Source organism: Mobula hypostoma, chromosome 2 (genome assembly GCF_963921235.1).
Source record: "Mobula hypostoma chromosome 2, sMobHyp1.1, whole genome shotgun sequence".
NCBI classification, from domain to species: Eukaryota; Metazoa; Chordata; class Chondrichthyes; order Myliobatiformes; family Myliobatidae; genus Mobula; species Mobula hypostoma.
In genome coordinates, this window is record NC_086098.1 from 108,757,543 (window position 1) to 108,778,146 (window position 20,604).

The window sequence follows — 20,604 nt, forward strand, 5'->3', positions numbered from 1 at the left end:
AACAGTTTAAAGGGGTCACCTCAGATGGCTTAGTTGAAAATAACTTATTTTGATTCTGTTTCGTAATGCTTAAGTAGTGGGAGGATTTTGATAAAGAGGAAGCAGTGTTTGCTTTCCATGATCGGATTAGATAAGAGTGACCATACCAAGCCAAAGAAAGTTTTTCTTACAGTGCAAAAGCAGACATGTCACTTTGATACTGTGCAATAGGATAAGACTAGTTGCATACTTGGTATAGTTTTCAACAACAAAAAAACTGAAATTTATTACATTTCCTTGTATCTATAAAGAAGGTTTGCAATTTAATCAAACATATCTCGGCACAGGATGAGAATTCATGCCCATATAATGAATGCCAATCTTGGGTAGAATGCTTGTGCACTGAATATCTTAAAATAATGAGTTGAATCATCATGGGGCTTTTCTGTGTACAGTGTTAGCAGTGGTCTCCATGCAGAACTGATTTCATTTCCCTGAGCTGGAAATGTTGAATCCCAGAAGGGGCACCCTAAAAGGGGTCAGGGAAATTATTGGCAACCAGTCAGTATGTGCACATGGAATAAAATACCAATCATTTGGTATGAGCGTCATTAAACATCACTGTTGCTTAGCATTGTACTGTTGCCACAAAGCAACAGATTTCATGTTATGTAAGACAGTGATATTCTGTCTGACTCCGAGATGATTCGACATGGCAGGAATACACAAACAGCACAGTAAAAGCACATCATATCAGTGGAGAACACATGATATATACAAGAGATTCTACAGATACAACATTTTCGGTGTGCTACCCTGGAGTATGAATGACATTGTCAGAAGGAATGGATATCCTGGGAGGGATTCTGATAAAAGAGATCACTTTTCCCAAGTTTCATACCATTGATTGCAGTTATTTCAATTATTCAAGGGTATCCACTCAGCTAACCTTCTGCCCCTTCTGGTGGGAATGTGGGGAGGGAGAAACCTGCAGTTTTTCCTGCTACAAGACAATCAATCCAGTAACATAGCCATTATGCCAGATATTGTGTAAGGCTTCGGATCGTCTCAATCCAGAGACTGAACCAAGGTCAAATTTCACTCTCCAGTACCATACTGAGCAAGTGCCTTACTCTTAGATGTGCTGTACTTCAAATGTGACATTAACACAAGGCCACACCTGCCCCACAGACCCCTATTTAACTCCTCTGGCAATGTTCACTCCTCTATCCACAAGCGATTATTTATTCATGATCACAATTTAGATTTTTAGATTTTAGATTTAGGTTCAACTTTATTGTCATTGTGTCGAGTACAGATACAAAGCTGGTGAAATGCAGTTAGCATCTAACCAGAAATGCAAAGAATAGTGTTATTTACAAAATAACTGCGAATAAAAAGTAAGTGCTACAGCACACAAATATAGAAGTACTGAGACAGTACAATATGGATGCAATACTGCTTAGCGCTGTGATGTGAGGTTCAGCAGGGTCACAGCCTCAGGGAAGATGCTCTTCCTGTGCCTGCTGGTGCAGGAGCAGAGGCTCCTGTAGCGCCTACCGGATGGGAGGAGAGTAAAAAGTTCATGGTTAGGGTGAGATGCACAATGACTTGTTGCACATAGATTTGCCACAATGTATCTACTTTGATATAGTAATTACATTTGAAAAACCTTGTTTGCACAAACTATGGGAAAAAAAACACTTCTCCTTATAAGTAGAATTCATAGGAAAACAAAATTGAAGCAAATTAGTTATTTTCTACAAGTATTTAAGCTCCACTTTTGCTCCTGCATTGACTTGAAATGCTGAGCTTCAATGCTAACTGTCATCAAGGAGCTCATTTTAAATGCAATTACAATTTAAACAGCCAACAATTGTTGAAATTGGCTAATAAATAATGATGTTCAGAAACCTGTTTGCCCTAATCCAAAACAACTTTGTGCAGGTTTCTGGTTAATCCTTGGGATTTTCTTTCTCCTTAGCAACTTGCCAAACTCCCAAAAATGGCACAAATGTAACTTGCAAGTTAGTCTCGTGTGCAGGCGGAGCAGTGGTGCAGCAGTTAGCGTTATCATCACAAAGCGTCAGTGACTCAGGTTTGGTCCTGATCTTTACGCTAACTATGTGGAGTATGCATGCTCTCCATTTTATAACGCTGGTTTTCCCTTGCTGCTGTGATTTGCTCCCACGTCCCCAGAGATGTGCTGGTAGGTAAATCAGCTGCTTGAGTTGCTCCTGCTGAGGGAGGGCAGGGTGGTGCTGAGGGGAGAAAGGGCTACAGGGAAGTGTGTGGGGCACAGAGTCTTCAATTCAAAGAGTTATACATTACACAAAGAGACCCTTCAGCTCATATTATGCATGAAATAATGAGAGCTGGCATATATCTTTAGGGCAAATGGCTTCTTCCAAGTAGCTACAAAACATGAAATCTTCAACGTGACTGGTCCAAATAGCAACTCAAAGAACATCTAACTTCCTAAACTTCTTTCTCTTGAAGTAATATTTCTAAAAGAAATGTACTGTACATAGTTTGCACTCACTGAGATCTGTGACCTCCCTCAGCCATAAATAACCTAAGATAGGTGTAATAGTAGTTTTACAGGTAGAGCCGCGGTTACTCTTAGCTTTCTAGCCTTAGGGTCATTTTACCCTGCTGCTGTTTTTCTGTGTTACAAATTAGTTCGCTGCTCATGGCTGCACTGTTATGCTAATAGCTCAAGAGTCAGAATGATGGTAAACATAAAAGCAATGCAAATGCGTGACCAGTGCAGCAAAGCCACATTATGAAAGAATGATGTTTGAGGTGATTACCTAAGAACCGATGATTTCACCCTGAGATTGGCTGTACAAATCTCAGTCAAAGTAACACAATGAAGCATTTCTTTTTATAATCATATGCCGTATATTAAAATAAATTAAAATCCACATGTATTAAGTGACAGACTATCAACAGTGCTAAATTTGGGGCTGAATTGAGGGTTAACACAGAGGTTTTGCAGACTTCTTCCCCCCCTTTCCATTCCTGATGAAGGGTCTCAGCTTGGGACAATAACTATTTATTCCTCTCCATAGATGCTGCCTGACCTGCTGAGTTCCTCCAGCGTTTTTTGTGTCGCTCTGAGTTAAGATTTATATTTTGTTGCTCGCTCTCAATGGATTGGTTACAATTTTCATGTGATATTTAGCCATGGACTTGAATTTTCTTGAGCTAAAAGGCGATGGGCATGTTCCCACTGTTCATAAAGAACCCGTGCTGAAGTTAATGCAGGTTAGTTCACTGAAGTGCCAGAATACAAAAATCTATGATTCTGGATTCAAATTGTTCAATGTCATTTCCTATACACAAGTGTAAAGGAGTACAAAATAATTGTTACCCCAGATCTGATGCACGACAAAAAAACACAACAGATAAAAAACGTAATAATAATAAAACAAACACAATAAATAGAAATACATATGATAGCTTATATATATAGATATAGATTGATTGATTGTGTGTCCATAAAGTGACACTAGGCTCTATATAAGGCGATTGACAGGAAATAATAAAGTAGTGGTGGAGTTAGTGTGTGGAGGTATTGATCAGCCTTACTGCTTGGGGAAAGTAACAGTTTCTGAGTCTGGTGGTCCTGGCTTGGATGCTGCATAACCTCCTTGCTGATGGGATTGGGACAAACAACCTATAATCAGAGCTGACATCGAAAAACAGGGAACATTAATTCAGTCCCCTGAACTTAGTATCAGCAGTTGAAATACTAATGAGATAGATATTTCAATTCAGCATTCACACTGCAGGTACATGGTATAGACATATCAGAGTTTGGCAGCATGTACTGAACTGCTAGCTGTGGATGAGTTCTTAAACTTTGGAGAATCTGATTCAAATCCAGCCAATGCCAATAGGATGCACCATTGTTCTATTGGTTGTAAAAATTATTCATACAATGAAATTGAAGGGTCTTAGCTCAACCTAATGTGGTTTACTGCAGAGTACAAAAATGCCCTTAGTTCAGCAATAATCTGCCAATTGATAATCTGTTGTTTGATACTCTTGGATTTCAATTTACACTTTCAATCCTTATTTTAAAGCCAATAACATTCTCTGCTCTTCACCAAGTTTCAAAGGTTCCATGAAGCATATGAAAGCACCACAAACATTGCTAGTGTTATGTGACTGTTCTGGAAAGAAATTGCAATGGGCAACAACAGAAAACAGTTTATTTAGTTGCAAACCAAGACCGTGCTAGGATTTTCTCACTGTGGCCTTAGGATATACAGTTGAAAATGCCTGGTGAGGCTGTATTAGAAGTAGGGTTTCATCATTTCCACAGTGTATAATAAAACGTGCAAAGTTTTGAATGAATTTGCAACTCCATGGTGGTTAGGGGAATTGCAGAAGCAGTTGAAAAGTTAGATTTTTGAAAAACATGGTGGGGCTCCAGTTTAGAAATTAACAGCTAAGGTAAATGGCCATAGAAAAAAAGATATAATACTAATAGCAAACAACAGGAATTCTGCAGATGCTGGAAATTCAAGCAACACACATCAAAGTTGCTGGTGAACGCAGCAGGCCAGGCAGCATCTGTAGGAAGAGGTGCAGTCGACGTTTCAGGCCGAGACCCTTCGTCAGGACTAACTGAAGGGTCTCGGCCTGAAACGTCGACTGCACCTCTTCCTAGAGATGCTGCCTGGCCTGCTGCGTTCACCAGCAACTTTGATGTGTGTTGCTATAATACTAATAGCACAGCTTTGTATTCTGCAATCAACCATACCAGGAAATGGGCGAAGTTTCTTTAGTCTCTTTCACTGAGATAGGAAACTGGATGCATTGGAGAATGAGGGATGATTTGATAAAGGTATACAAAATTATGTGTGGTATAGATAGGATAAATGCAAGAGCAAGAGGTTTTTTCTACTGAGGTTGGGTGAGACTAGAACTGGAGGTCACAGGTTAAGGATGAAAGGTGAAATATTTAAGGGCAACCAGAGGGAGAATCTTTTCCACTCAGAGGGTGGTAAGCGTGTGGAATGAGCTACCAGCAGTAGAGCTGGATGCAGGTTTGATTTCAACATTTAAGAGAAGTATGGATGAGTACATGAATGGGAGCGGTACAGAGGGCTGTGGTCCAGGTGCAGGTCACTGGGACTAAGTAGAATAATGGTTCCTCATGGACTCATTCGGCTGGAGGGCCTGTAGTGCTCTATGACTATGACACCATGATGACAAACAGATCATTCAAGGTGGTTCATTATGGTGATTGCAAGCTGGAAGTAGAGAAAGAAATGAATATCAGTAGGTTCTAGTCTGTCTTAAAATGAGATAGTGGCTGTAGGTGCAGTCCACCGTATGTCAGCTCGGTCACATTGGTTCTGTGGGTTTGTGTATTAAATCTACGTGATGGAGAGCCCACAACCTAGACCAATAACCCAACTTGTATGGAGGGAATGTGACACCATCTAGAAAGATACACATTGTACTATATTGCAAGAAACCATACTGAATATGGGCCCAAAGAAGTGCAGCTGATCAGGCAGAATTTCAACCAGCAGGATAAATAATTGAATCAAAAAGTACAAACAACTTTTTAGAAAAACCATATTCTTATAGTTTGGCTCATCAGCGTATCTCTTTATTTTCTTCTATTACACACAGCTCTTTTCACCTACCAATACTGAAATGCCCGGATAAAGTGGATGTGGAGGGGATGTTTCCATTAGTAGGGGAATCTAACTTCCAAAGGCACATCCTGATAAATAAATGTCCCTTTAAAACAGAGATGAGGAGGAATTTCTTCAGCCAGAGGGTCTTACATGGAACTGTGAAATCTCTTGCCACAGAAGGCTATTCAGGCCAAGTTAATGGGTGTACCTAAGATAGAGACCAATAGGTTCTTGATTGTTAATGGGGATAAAGGATAATGAGGTGAAGGCAGGAAACAGGGTTTAAAAAAATTCAACGATGATCGATTGGTGGAGCAGACATGATGGGCTGAATGGCCTAATTCTTTTCCTATAACTTATGGTCTATATATGATCTGGAAATTCTGATCTGAAAGCGTAATAGAAGAAAACTTAAAAATAAAAATGATATTAGTTGCAGGGATATGGGTACAATATAGGGAAATAGAAATAATTAGATAATTCTTTCCTCAACTCCTCTTGTGCTGCTATTTTATTGTAAGTTTTACTGTAGAAATAAACTAAAAGAATGTCAGTATGTCCTGGTGCACAAAAGCTTTGGAGTACACACTAGAACAGCAGGTGCAATCCCTCTTGTAATGAATGTATAACATCCCTGAAAAAGGTACATCTCAATGGAGCTGATGAAATTGGTGTACAACTTGACTTTTTTTTTCCTGAAAGGAGAAACAGAAACAGGAGGATATTCAAGAAAGCAATTGAGACAAAAGAATCAAGGAAATTGGGCCATAGCTGGGAGAGTAGTTAAAGAACAAGATTATATAGGCACCATATGGTCTTCTCCTTCTGTTTCTTATAGATTTACAAGCCTTGAATATTAAGTGTAGTCTGTAGGAGGAAAGGAAGTAAAGGCAAGCTACCTCCCACAAGGCAGGATGAAACTTTTAGGGTTAGTTAACCTAAACCTCTCTATTACAGCAGGAATCTGGAAAATGGCTAATACAACCCCACTATTTAAGATAAGTGACCATTATATGTAGCCTTTGAAATACTGCACCTGGAATCTTATATCTAGATTGGCAATAAAAGAAGGGTAAATCAATAGTAGAGGGAGTACAATATAGATGCACCAGATTGATTCCTGGAGTTTGTTTTACGAGACTGTGCGTGTAAAATTAGAAGAACGAGAGCTGATCTCATTGAAACATACAAAATCTGTAAGGGATTTGATAGGACAACTGAAGGGATCATTTTTCCCCTGGCTCAAGTCTCTAGAGCCAGAGCACAGTCTCAAAACAGAGAGGTCTCCATTAAGGACTGAGATAAGAACAGATTGTTTTCATCTAGAAGGTAGAGAATCGCTGGAATTCTCCACCCAAAAAGATGTGGAGGTTGCATCTTTTCAAGAATGAAAGCGTTTTGGATATTAAGGGAATTAGTGGTTAATGTAGTTAATTGAGCTAACAGATCAGCTATTACCTTATTGAAGAGTGGAGCAGGCATGAGGAGCCAAAGAGTCTTTTCCTGCTTCTGTTGCTTATGCTCTTGTATTCTGATATTGATTGCAAACCATTAACTGCTGGTTCCATTGATCATCAGTCAGAGGGGCACAGTGCGCGCGCTAAGGAGGGGAATGAGAATGGTGTGGGTGCCATGGTATGGAAGGGAAAAGGAGACTCCAAAAAAAAAAACACTTGATTGCATTAACATTGAAAATCTGCATGTTCCCATGTCTCTGATGAGCTGCTTTAAACAAAAAGAGAACAGGATAGATGCAGTTTTCAAAATCATTTTGCCAGACATGACCAGTATTTATTGACCATCCCCATTCACCCTTGAGAATGTGGTAATGATACCTCAATCTTTCTAATGAGGATGCTTACACCATGCTCTCGGATAGAAAATTCCAGAATTTGGGCCACTGATATATTTGCACTGATGTGTGACTTGAAGCGAAGCCTGCAGGCTACGGTGTTCCTATCTGTCTCCTTTATCCTTCCTGGTGGCAGAGGTCATGGGTTTGGAATGTGCCGTCAGTCACCTGAATCAGAACCTGCATTTTGCAAATGAAGCACACTACAGCCATTGAGTGTTGGTGATGAAGAAAATTAATATTTAGGGTAGTGATTGGGGTGCGATTTCAGTGGGCTGCTTTGTCCAGGAGGATGTCAATCTTGAGCATTGTCCACATTGAAAGTATGCCACTGCGCTCCTAACTGTGCCTTGTAGAGGACAAAAGAGTCTAGAATCTCAAGTGATGAGATACTTCCCATAAGAAACCTTCCCTCTGTTGTGCTTATGTGGCTGGTCCAATTGGCTTTCTGGTCAGTGATGGCCTCCAGGGTATGATGATGGAGTGACTGAGTGATGGCAATGTCAAGGTAAATGGTTTAATTTTCTCTTGTTGGAGATGGTCATTGGCTAGCACTTTTGCATCAAGAATGTTATTTGCCACTTGCTGGAATGTTGCCTAGTCCTGGCTTTATGCAGGCATGGTCTGCTTCATGAGTTGAAGAGCTGCACTCCTGAGCTTGTGATGGAAGGAAGACTATTGATGAGGCAGCTGACGATGACTGGGCCCAGGACACAGCCCTGAGGAACTCCTGCAGAAATATGCTGGGACATGGATGGCTGACCGTTATCATCTTCCTTGGTGCAAATCCAAGCCTTGCAGCAATATCCCCTAAACAGCCAATGCCTTTTACCAGAGCTCCTTGAAGTCACACTCTATTAAGTGCTCCGCTGGTGTCTCACCTCTCCCCCTGAATGTAACTCACTGATCCATATTTGGATCAAAGTTATGATCAAATCTGGAGAGAGCATGATCCTAATAAAAGTTAAAGTTGTAAAATTATTGGTGAGCAACGTATGATTAATAGCACTGTTGATGGAAACTGCCACCACTTTGCATATGACTGAGAGTAAACCTTTTGGAAGGTTATTAGTCAAATGTGGTTTGTTTTTGCGTCAATAAATCAACTTTCCACATGGTCCAGTGGATGTCCGTTTTCAAACTGCACTGAAACAGCTTGATTACAGGCAAAGTTGTTTATAGCAGAGGATCTGTAGAGGGAAAAGGGTTGGATCTGTGTCAGACTGGGTGGCAACATAATCCAAGAATATATCTACATACAGTACCTTTCCAAATATTGTATGGGAAAAGAAACAACCTATATTAACCAAATAATAAAACCATGCACTATCTTGGAAAGCAATGAAAAGGTAAAATCTCACATATATCTAAGTTAAGAAAGTAAGCTGCTGTAATAAAATTAATTCTGTAAAATAAAACATTAATTATGGGGCACTGGTTATTTTCCTTAATATGTAATCCAAAGGCCGTATAGTAACAGCTGATTGATGTTTTGCTACAGTCACTAGAGGTCGCCCTCCACTGGGGGAGTGAGGGGGGCAAACCACTGATTTGACTGCAGAACAAACACAGTAACATATTGTGTAAGAGGAAACAAACATATTAATTGTCTCTCAGAGTGCTAGTTAAGCTTCCTCTGGCATCCCTCCGTGTGCAGATGATCATTTACTGGGACACAATATTCAAAGTACGCTCGCAGGTGAATCAAGGCACAGGAGAAACTGCAGATGCTGGAATCTGGAGAGAAAAAAATAATAAACTGCTGGAGAAACTCCAACTGTTTGTTCTTTGACTCATGATAACAGTTTTCGCTTATAAACTGCAGATTATTGGCTGCTTATCTTGGTGTCACGTGGCTTTCAGCTAACAGGAATCTCATTTAAATAATGCACCATGAGATTTTCTGGAGGTAGTTCCATTTACGTTGTGACAATGATTGTGTGTGGCATTACTCTGTGATGCTAAATGATGCCCTCACAGGGAGCTACAGACACTTAGCTCCTCGCTCTAATAATAGATCATTGGGAGTTAAATCCTCCATTTGCCGGGAAATTAAAGAAAAATAGGTACAGTTAAAGCTCCAGTGGTTTTTACTGCCTATGACTGTACTGAGACTGAATTCTTTAAACTCCCAGTGATATTGTTAGGCAGATGGCAAAACAGAACGAGTATTAACAAAAGCAAACTGGTGTTGATATGGCACAGAAGGTATTGGAAATTCTCAGCAGCTCATGCTGTGGAGAATGAACCACAGTTCATGTTTCAGAACTGAGAAAACTGGAAAAGCAGCAGCAAGAGCAATAGCAGGAAAAGGAATTGGGGAGCAAAGACAAGAGGGAAAGGTCCATGAGAGGGCAGAGGGCCAAAGTGATCAGGCATTGAATGGGACACCACAAAGGGGCGCAAAGACAATGTAATAGATCCTTCAGCGTGCAATGGTAGCTTTACTGTAGGAAATATTAAAAATACACACAAAACACTGGAAGAACTCTACAGATCAGGCAGCATCTATGAAAATGAATGAACAGTCATCATTTCAGGCCGAGACTCTTCCACAGAACCAGCATCTGCAGAATCACTTCTGTTTATGTAAAACAAAATTACTTCTCAAATGAGTTTCCAATTTTGCCCAGACTTGAAAAGAAGCATCTTTCATTTATTATGTGTATCTATATTGGTGATATAGATGCACAGAGAGTTGAAGACCTCTGGAGAATATATTGCCTATAAATTTATCCAGTTTTGATCATAGTAACACCAAATCTACTTTCACTTTCAAAATTCAATAGAACCTACTTTTGTACTTTGTGACAAATTTCTCCATAGGTATGATATCTGATAGCCGTAGCTTCTGACATTTGGTACCCAATGTTAAAATAATAAAGGAGGCACATTACTGGCATCCGGAGGAATAGACAACAAACTGCTGGAGGAATTCAACAGGTCAGGCAACATCGGTGGAGGAAAATGGATAGTTGACATTTTGGGTTGAATCTGCATACATGGTCTTGACCCAAAATATTGACTGCTCAATTCCTTCCACAGATTCTGCCTGACCCACAGAATCCCTCCAAGTTTGTTGCAAGTCTAATATCCAGATAATCTGGGAAATTCATCAGAAACGAAAATGTTGATGGGGACTAATACCTCTATACAGTCACTGGTAGCATCTGTTAGAATGCTGCCAACAATTTAAGGCAACAAACCCTGGGAAAGGAGTCAATGTTTTGGAAATAATATGCAGCAGATTAAATATAATTAAACCATGGATGAGGGACTTCCAATTGTGATGAGATTAAAGTACTGGGTTTATCTGCAGAGAAGCAGAAATTTAATATAAATGTAGTTTAATATTATGAATGATTTAGATGGAGAACCTGCTTTATGGGTTAGTAACCAGAGGTCACAGATTTAGTATCATTAGCAAAATAATGTATTGATGGGGATAAAGATGTTTTCTTTCAATGTAGCAGGTTGCTATGGTCAAGTACACATGACCTATGAAGACATATGCAACAGTAACTTTTGAAACAGAATTGAATAAATATTTAATGAGGAAACATTTGCATGGCTGGGGAACAAGCGCCGAAGTGGAATTAACAGGATAATTACTTCACATAGCCTTTCAGACATAATAAGCTGAAAGGCCCCCTTCTGTGTTGTTTGACTCCATGCTCAAAACTCGTGGAAAATATTCCAAAATGTTCTCAATAAGAAACAAAATAGACTTGGTGGTTTCCCAGTATTGGGTATGGAAAGAGGGGTGAGATCCAGATGGGGAACTGAAGCAAAAGCTTAGTGAAGCATCTAGGAAAGGCTTTTAAACAAGGCTCTGACAAAAGCAAATTGATCTGAAAAGAGATTTCAGGGGTAAGATCAGAGTAACTAAAGAAGGGGCAAAGCAGAATGATCCATACTCACAATCTATTTAGCAGATCAGAAGGTCCTTACAAGAAAAGTCTAGAAGAGTGAGACTGGTGTTGGTTGATGGAGTCGAGTAGGGAAAGAAGGGGGACATGATGGGAGGGTTCAGCAGCGTAACAAAGTAATGATTGAGAGCTTTCAAAATGATATCCTTCACCATGAAGGTGCCCGAAGACTGGAGAGGTCTGAGGCAAGAAGTGTATGGAATTCAGTGTGAATCAATATAGATGCCGTACATATTGAATCAACTAACTATGTGAAGGAGGATATTGGAAAAGTCAGGTCTTGTTGTGATGAAGACTTATATATGACAATGGCTTCAATGTAGGAATTAACATGGATAGTGTGGAAAGTAATATAGGGATTGATTTTAAAAAAGCAGATTAAAAATGTTGACAGTAATCTTTGGGTCAATCAGAAAAGCAATATTATACTGGTGAGTAACATCATTACCCATATACTTCTGGAAAACGTCAATGAAGAATCTAATAAGGATATAGAACTGAACATTCCTGTTCATCTGAAGTGATTAGCCAAAGGACAGAGGAGAAACAACAGTTGAGCTGCCTACGCCAACAGTATCTGTAGTTGAGGGAGGTGGAATGACAAAATGCAAAGACATTAAAGGGAAATGAGGAGAAACCTGGAAACAGCAGAAGCCAGATCGTAACTAACTGAATAATTGCAATTAAAGGAAGAGTCTGGTATGTGTAACAGAAGATTGAAAATAGAAAAAAGCATGCAAATTTATGTCAGAGCAGGGACAGAGGAGATAAAGTGAAGCCACAAATGATAAGCTGCAGGAACACACCAGTTTGAGCACCATCTGTGGGAGGAAAGGAATTGTTGTTATTTCAGCCAGAAACACCAACATTTCCATTCCTCCCACAGATTCTGGCTGACCCAACAAATTATTTGTTCTTTCAGTTTCCAGCATCTTATTTCTCCATGGTAAAGTGAAGAAGGTTTGGAGCAGTATTATGGTAATGAGATGTGGACTTCATGAATCTCATCAATATGTTTGCAGTAAGGGAAGGGAACCCACAACAGGATGGAAAGAGGAGGCATCAATGTAAACTGAAGGGTCTTAACTAGAAACTACAAGTGGCTTTAATTCCAGTCCCAGACAGTCTGAGAATACCTCAGTGTCTTGATTCAGCAGTCTGAATGGAGGGTGAAATAGGCGAAGACCTGAGATGGCAACTTGAAGGTATTCCTGTATTTCAGGTGCAATTTGGAGTGGCGGGTGAATTTGGATAGGGAAGCAGGTTCAATTGCAAGGTTACAAGCATGGGGAAGTGGGATTTGAGGAAATTTTAACAGTGGAGTGAACATTTGAATGGAGTAAATCAATGTGGATTGAAGTGGCATGTCAGGTACCAACCCACAGGATGTTAGTGGTAGGGGAAGAATTTTTTACACAGCATATAATGAATATATGAGGGGTTGGAGGACTGTTTAAGGGAGAGAACAAAATGAAATGACAGGAAACAGAATTGCCAACATCACTTCCCATTGTAAACTCCTTAAACATAAGCTTATCTGAAGCTGTTTTTCCCACCTTCCAATCTGCCCATCAGCAGCCATGCACTCACTCGCTTCTAATCGATGCTTGTCTAGCAATGACTTGGTTCTTTTCTAATTCTTTAACTTCTGCTCAATATTAAAGCAATATTAATATCATTGCAAGTTGTTGCTGAGTCTGTAACAGTAAAAAGATTGAAATAAAATTTGAAAAGCTGCAGATGCTGGAGCTGAGTTCGGCTGAGTTTTTCTAGCATTTTCTGGTTTGGATAAAGTTCGAATTGTCTGATCAAAAGTGTTAGTTTACGTACACTGAGTGGTCACTTTATAGTTACATCTGTACACTTGATCATTAATGCAAATATCTAATCATCCAATCATGTGGCAGCAACTCAGTGGAGAAAAGCATACAGACATGGTCAAGAGGTTCATTTGTTGTACAGACCAAACATTGGAATGGGGAAGAAATGCGATCTAAGTGACTTTGACCATGGGATGATTGTTAGTGCCAGACCGGATGGTTTGAGTATTCCAGAAACTGCTGATCTCCTGGGATTTTCACACACAACAGACTCTAGAGTTTACAAACAATGGTGAGAGAAACAAAAAAAAAATACAGTGAGTGGCAGTTCTGTGGGCAAAAATGCCTTGCTAATGGGAGAGGTCAGAGGAGAATGACCAGACTGGTTCAAGCTGACAGGAAGGTGGCAGTAACTCAATTTAACCAGGCGTTACAGCACTGAAGTGCTGAATCTTGAAGCTGATGGGCTACAGCAGCAGAAGACCACAAATGTACACTCAGTGGAACAGGAAATACCTAATAAAGTGTCTAATGTGTAGATGAGAGAGGCAAGCAGGGAGATATTAGAGGAGGGGGGTTAAGGAAATTTAGAATGGGGACTAGCATGTTGCAAGGAGGATGTGGTTCTGTTCAGAAAAATCATGAATGTCAGAATAAGCTGTAATTAACAAGGGAGGATAATTATTGAAGTGAGTGGAAATAGTGGAGGTAAAATGCGTAAATGAAGAGGAAAATATCAGCAGAACTTGATTTAATATTTTAAAATATGGCATCGTTTGTGCAACAGTTGAAATGGGGAACACCTTACAATATTAAGTTCATGAAAAGGAGTGAAAAAGTTTCAGTTAATTGAAATGATGCTTCAGAATAAAAGAACTTGCATTTAAGTAGCAACTTCAATGCAGTAAAGCATCACAAGTCGTCTCCATCTGGAACTGCTGTGTAACTAGAAGCTCAAAGGATAGAACAAAAGGCAGGGTGGAATAAATTGGAGACTTATAAGCAAACATTTAGCAAGGGCAAAATAAATGATGGACTAGTCTGATGCAGCAAGATTAATAGAAGCAAATAGAGATGAGAACATGCAGTATTCACTAACTAATGAAGTTAACAGTCACATTAAATTAACAATGCCTGAAGACAGGTATGAAACACGGGTATGGATAATGGAACAGAGGGTGGGGTGGATTGGTAGGGAGGTACTTAATTCTGTCACAGCAGTTTGAGGAGTTGGCAGACAGTGAAGAGGAGGAAAAGACTGGAGCTGCATCTGGATTTGAGATGAGCACAAACAATCCATGATTAAGAAGTATTGTGGGCATCAACCTCTCCAGGTATTTGCCACACTGAACTTGAGTCACTGCTCATCGACTAAAGGCAATACAGTGTAATGTACCTTTCAGCTTTGCTTTGTGTTGCCAGACAAACGACATCTATGATGGAAGTGACATTTGCTATGCTAAAACCACTTGTGGTGGAGAGCACTGAAATAATATAAACAGGATGGTTTCAGGTGTTGCTTTAGTCATGCATGCTCTTTCAAATAACTTAAGAGAAAGGGTACACTTTAGTTAATAGATGTGGAGAATTTCAGTGTAATATAAGAGATAGAACAAGAGGTATGGTAATGTTTCTCAGCCATTTAGGAATATTGCTCAAGAAAACTATTGTTACTGAAGGTGCTATTGGAAAAGAGAGAGCTAGGCTTCATTGTTCATGTGAGTATTTGATGAAATAGTCTACTCTAAATTACACCAACCTCAAGTAACTCAACGTATTCCCCAGTACTGTGATCTGCATTATCCAACTGATGTCAAGCCCAATTTTTGGAAGTTCGTTTTTCTCTAGGCTAATTTTTCACTCTCAGCTATTAAACTAGGGATCTCCTTTGCCTTTCAATTTTTTTTATTATTAATTAGCGAAAAACATAGTCATCTATATAATATTAACAAAGGCTTTGTAGAGGCGCGGGTTGTTCCGGATTTCACAGAGGCGACCTTCGATACGATTTGGCTTGGTATGATCATTCTCATTAAATAAATATTAGTCTCTTTACACATACGCGCACATTTACAGGCAAACCCATAAGCATATTGGGATGTTTTGCGAGATGAGTCGAATTGCCAGTGGTGGAAGCTACCTTTCTTCCAAATCACACCTTCGTACTGGTTGATGTGTGTTATCAGTTCAGATTTATCAATTTACGAACTTCCACGCCACGTCCCGACACTCAATGCAACCTAGAACTAAACCGTGATAATACAGAATCAGTCCACTAGAGCTCAGTCAGACGCCCGACGAATCGCAAACTGACGGGATTTTTTTTAAAGGAACGAATATAATTATATTGTTAAAACAAGAATTGTTGTACAGAGAGATAGCACACGCAGATCAATTAGTTTTAATTGCTGTCAGGCATCCGATGTAAATGTTTTTTTGTTGTTGAAATTTTATCCAATCTCTGGTGTTATTAAGGATGATAGGCGTCTCGCCCACTCATTCCGTGCCTGGCTGATCATTGAAAAAACCAGATCATGTGATGATTGATTGTTTTGGAGACATGAAACATTTGGATACAGACTACTGAATTACCTGAAGTGACGGAGCGCATTATGTGGGACATTGTTACGTGCGCGAAATGATTCTCCTTGAGCCGTCAATTTTTTGGGTTTCACTTAACAATATGCACAATATTTTTTGTAAACAAAAATGAATCTTACATTCAACAGGGCACACTGGGAGCTATTCAGACTCCCTATCCTGGCTGATACTTCTTAAAATATAACTCAAGCCATTGTGTTTATATTAAAAGTTAATAACATGAACTTTGTACGTACAGTATTCTTCTTCCTTCCATCTGAAGTTTCTCCTCTGCTTTTTTTGCATTATATAGGTGCATTTATTGGGGTTTGCTTTCAAATTACTTTTACATTAAGGGACGGGAGTTGTTTTTAACGGGATCAAAATTCACTGTTTATGATCACAATAACGAGATACTAATCCACTAAATCAGCTTAAGTGTGCACCAAAATAACTGTTTATTATCAACGTCCAAAGTAATGGAGACAAGAAAAAAAAGGTAGATACATTCTTCGCACCTGCCCCTCCGAGGGGAACCATCAGCCACAAAAGACAACATGCCGGAGATCCAGTGCAGGAGAAATGTATGGTCCGTTCAGAAATTACGGAGCTCTCCCGTTTTTACTGCGCCTGGGGTTTTGGGAATTAGCTGCATTTTTCAGATGACAACGTTCAATTGAAAATGCTACTTGTTTACAAAAAAAACCCACCGCAGTTTAAATCAAATCAAGTTTGTCACCAATTTAACTTCAATTGTAATCATTATAAAACATCAACGCATTTAACTGCATCCTAACGAGTTGAAACATCTTGGCAAAATCGCGAGCTTGAGGCGGTAGAAACTTATTATCATCTAATTATATAAATATTAACTTACCCTGAATTTACACCTCGGGAGAGCAATTCGGGTCGCGTTTTGAGCTCGGGGTCTCTTTTGTTAGGCTGGATAGATTCGGCTCTCAAGCACTTTCTGTTCTGTCCCTTTCCCCTCCTCTTCAAGAGATTTCTCTAGTGAAAGGAATTGGAGATTGCATTAATTCGCTGCTGCCTCCCAGAGAGCGCTCGGTCGATTTGATTTCCATTTACTCTGTGAGGTGGGGCCAGTACCGAGATCACTCCGTCCCCCACTTGCACATCTCGCTTTGCTCTCTCGGGAACTCACACCGCTCCCCCTCCCGACCTGCGCTTTCTTTGCGATTCTCTCTCGCTCTCGGCTCCCTCTCTGTCCCTCCCTCTCTCTTTCAACCCCTTTCACTTCTGCCAGCACATTTATGAAGCTCTTGTCACCTTATCACGTGTTGACACCCTGTCAAGGAGATTCTCGCAGGCTCGACCGCGCCGGGTGCTCCGTGAAAGTGAAGAGTGAAATCGACTTCGCTTTTAGAAAAGGGGGTAAGGGGGAAGACAGGACACATGCGCATATTTCACACACATGCAAAACAGATCAGTTATTCCGGCCAAGCAATAAACCCGAGGTCTCGTTTTCACAAATACATTTTCCCTGTGTTTTCTAACATCCTCGAAAAATCCCTATATTTCTTTGGAGTGGTCTGAAGCAATTTTTTATTTTAATTTTTACATGTACCTAAAAAGGCTGATTCAAACATCGTTTGACTGTTATTCTCAATAGTAATCTTTAAGTTAAGGCTTCTTGGGGAGCACCAGGAGAGAATGTCAGCAGAGAGACCATGGCCGTCTCCGAGGGACCATGGTTAGGATGGATGGCAATATCAGATCAGACCTAATTCCCCCTCTTCATCGTTTACTGTTCAGCTTCCGCGGCGGCAGTTTCACCTGACCAAAGCGGGTTGTTTTGCGCACGTAAGTGCACCCAGGTCCAAGTTTTCTCAAGACAACGACACGAGAAACCACATGATGCTTAGAGTAGTAAGACCCGAGAAGATGAGGTAAACAGCCAAGTGTAAAGACCTGTCAGGGAATTGTACGGCAGACAGCACTGGCGAGTTTTCATTGTCAGATGATCTCCGGCCAATGTTCCGTTTGTTGTCTGAATCGAGCCTCATAGATGAAAGCACTCGCTGTCAGGACTTAATAGAAAGCGACCGCTGTTTAACGGGTGCAACCTCCAGCTATTAATAATGATCTATATTCCATGGCCATCAGTAGACAATGCAATACACACTCACACCTAGAGACCATTGCCCAATGTTTGCCAGACCATCGCCCTTCCATTTAAAAAGACCCTCTTCTCCCCGGGGTGCGCCAGAACCCCAGTCGTTACCATTCTGCTTTGAATTCCTGCCAAACCACCCCCACCCAGCCACATTTCAAAGGTCGCCGGCATGAAACATTAACTCCTTTCCCCGACCTGCTGAGTATTCTCAGCATTTTCCGTTTTGCTTTATTCTTCAAGGTAAAGCTGCCCTTTGGCCTTTAGGAATTATGGACCGGTCACATTATTAAAGCTGGTTTCGTTTAACAGGTTGGGAGGACTCATTGTGAGCGTTGCACGCCCCACACACAGACACACACACACACACACACACACACACACACAGTTTATTTGCGTCCAACAATTCTTAGACCTCGAAGTCCTATTCTCTTTCTCTCCAGTTATTTCCTGTGAAAATTAATCGATCGGCAGCAGCTCCAGTGATAAGACAGATAGCTCTGGCTAAGTTTTGCTTGATGACTCAGTCCCCACCCCCACTCCTCCCCACCTCCGGCTGCCTCTCAGCAATACCCCAGAGGCTGGTTTATCACACCAGGACATCCCGTAGCACCGCGGAGAATATGAAGGAAGGGTACTTTTGCAGCTCATCCAGGAAGTAGGAAAGCGGTGTCAGCGCTGCCCGAGTGCGCAGGGACTGGGCTGTCACTGCGGCCCCCGAACCCTCCCATTGTCTCCTGTCCAACACTGTTTGACTACGGCTGGGAATTCACGCCTCGCTCGTGTCACCCGAAAGTACGAATGAACATCGAAATCGATTCCACATAAATATCAGCATTCCCGATTTCAGTTTTTGCTAAATTGCAGTTCGACCCGTGGAAACCTTAGGCGTAATTTGTAGTGGGCGAATTTAGCACAAAGAGGCAAACACAAATTAAACCATGTTTACTGAAGAAGCCAAGGAGAAGTGTCGATCCCATTTAAAACAAATTGAACCTAGGGGCATTTGAACACACCGATTGCGTTGGGCTGATTGTGGCGACTTGAATCGTGACATTTGCAGAGTTTATATATCTCGAATGCCTGCCATAAGATGAACGTTCACGTTGTTTGGGTTATGATATTATTCAAAAAAGTACTGGATCTATTTAATGTCAAACGCCCAGATGACGAGTTAAACCCTGACTATAATTGTACTAAAGGTCAAAATATTTTCAGCTGTAACGTTGTCCCAAAGGTCTCAATTTATAGGGAGCAGCACTATTATAGATTAAAACGTCTTTGATGATAACCACGAAACCACGAGTAGTCAGATCGCAAATTAGCTCTTTAACCTGGACACTGCTCCCTCATCCCAGTAAACTAGAGTCTGAACATACTTTCCGATATACTTATTCCCATTGCTTGATACATATCTATAGCGTCATACTTTTCCAGGCTGTGGAAACGTTTGAAAACTACCATAGAAGTGAAAAAAAAGCTCAACAGAGTATGAAGCTGAATCCCAAACAAAAACAACCTCTTCAAATAAATTAGCATGTAAAGTGGAAGAAAAATCATTATCATTGAACGGGAATATAATCCTGAAAGGAATTTCTGAGATTGCGGAAGCCAGCAAAAAATAACATACGAGTGAACAGCAAAATAAAATCTACAGTGCAAAAGTGAAACAATTTTGTTTGCTGCATCAATGTCTTTAATAACTGGCAGAGCAAAGGTAAAACTCTTAAAAGTGTAAAACAGCTGCGAGACTTCAGAGGGACCGAAATCAGAGCATTAACTTAATAATTCCTAAAAGAATTCCCAGAAGAATGAAATGATGGCATATTATTGAATATTTTTATACATGAATATTCCAGAAGACACTGAAATTTTGTGACAGGCATCCTTGATAAGTTGAAAGGATGAACAAACAGGCTTAGCATGTCTTCTCGGCTAGATGGAGCATATTTGAGACGTATAAGGAGTGGAGCTAAAATTGCCCAGGCACTTACTATAGTTATGAATCATTGAGTCCTAATGGAATTCTGTGGGACTGGTAGCAAACAAATGTATTAGCAACATTTTTTTAAAAAAGCACAGACTTATTCCACAGATTGAAACGCTGCTAATGACAGTGAAAGCACAATGAATCCAGCGGAAGACATGAGACTAGTTATAAGATGTGGGAGGAGGTGGAGTGGGGTTTGAATTTCAGGAGATTGAATTTCAGAAATGATTGTAGTGGAATGGTGAATTATACTGATGGTGCTAAAATACCGACGCATTTGCGAGTAGCTTATCTGGTTGGTAAAATGAATTGCAAGTTAAACTAAAAGTACAGCAAAGCAGAAGGAGGAATAACGACAGAGAATGTTTATAATTTGCAGCGTAAATTGATTTAGATCAATTAATGAGGAAAAAGCAAGCAAAATTAACACTAGATTAAAGTTGATCCTAAAGATTGCATATAGCATATACTGTATCACGATGAAATGAATAACGCAAGCATGATTAATGTTCAATAGTTTAGTATGACTCAGAGATATCCAGGAAATATGATCAGAAGATTGAAGGCAACCAGCGAGAAGAGAAATGTACCATGTGGCAAGAGGATCAATGCATGTAACGAGCTGCACAATTATACATGGCAAAGGAGATGCCTGTCTCG

General features: G+C 40.3%; 1 protein-coding gene across 4 annotated transcripts in view; it reads right to left on the reverse strand.

The window, feature by feature from the left end:
* The window catches only part of cnr1 (cannabinoid receptor 1), a 31,627-nt gene extending 14,101 nt beyond the window's left edge, over positions 1-17,526 (reverse strand). The window contains exons 1-2 of one of the 4 annotated variants that reach the window (XM_063040365.1): positions 17,409-17,526; positions 16,701-16,831 (exon numbers count right to left, since the gene is read on the reverse strand). The gene's annotated coding sequence lies outside the window, so the exon portion shown is untranslated. Of the gene's footprint in view, positions 1-16,700; positions 17,049-17,110; positions 17,202-17,408 lie in introns of those variants that run through there. The other 3 variants (XM_063040364.1, XM_063040363.1, XM_063040366.1) reach the window with 3 other exon arrangements.
* Positions 17,527-20,604: the final 3,078 nt, after the last annotated feature.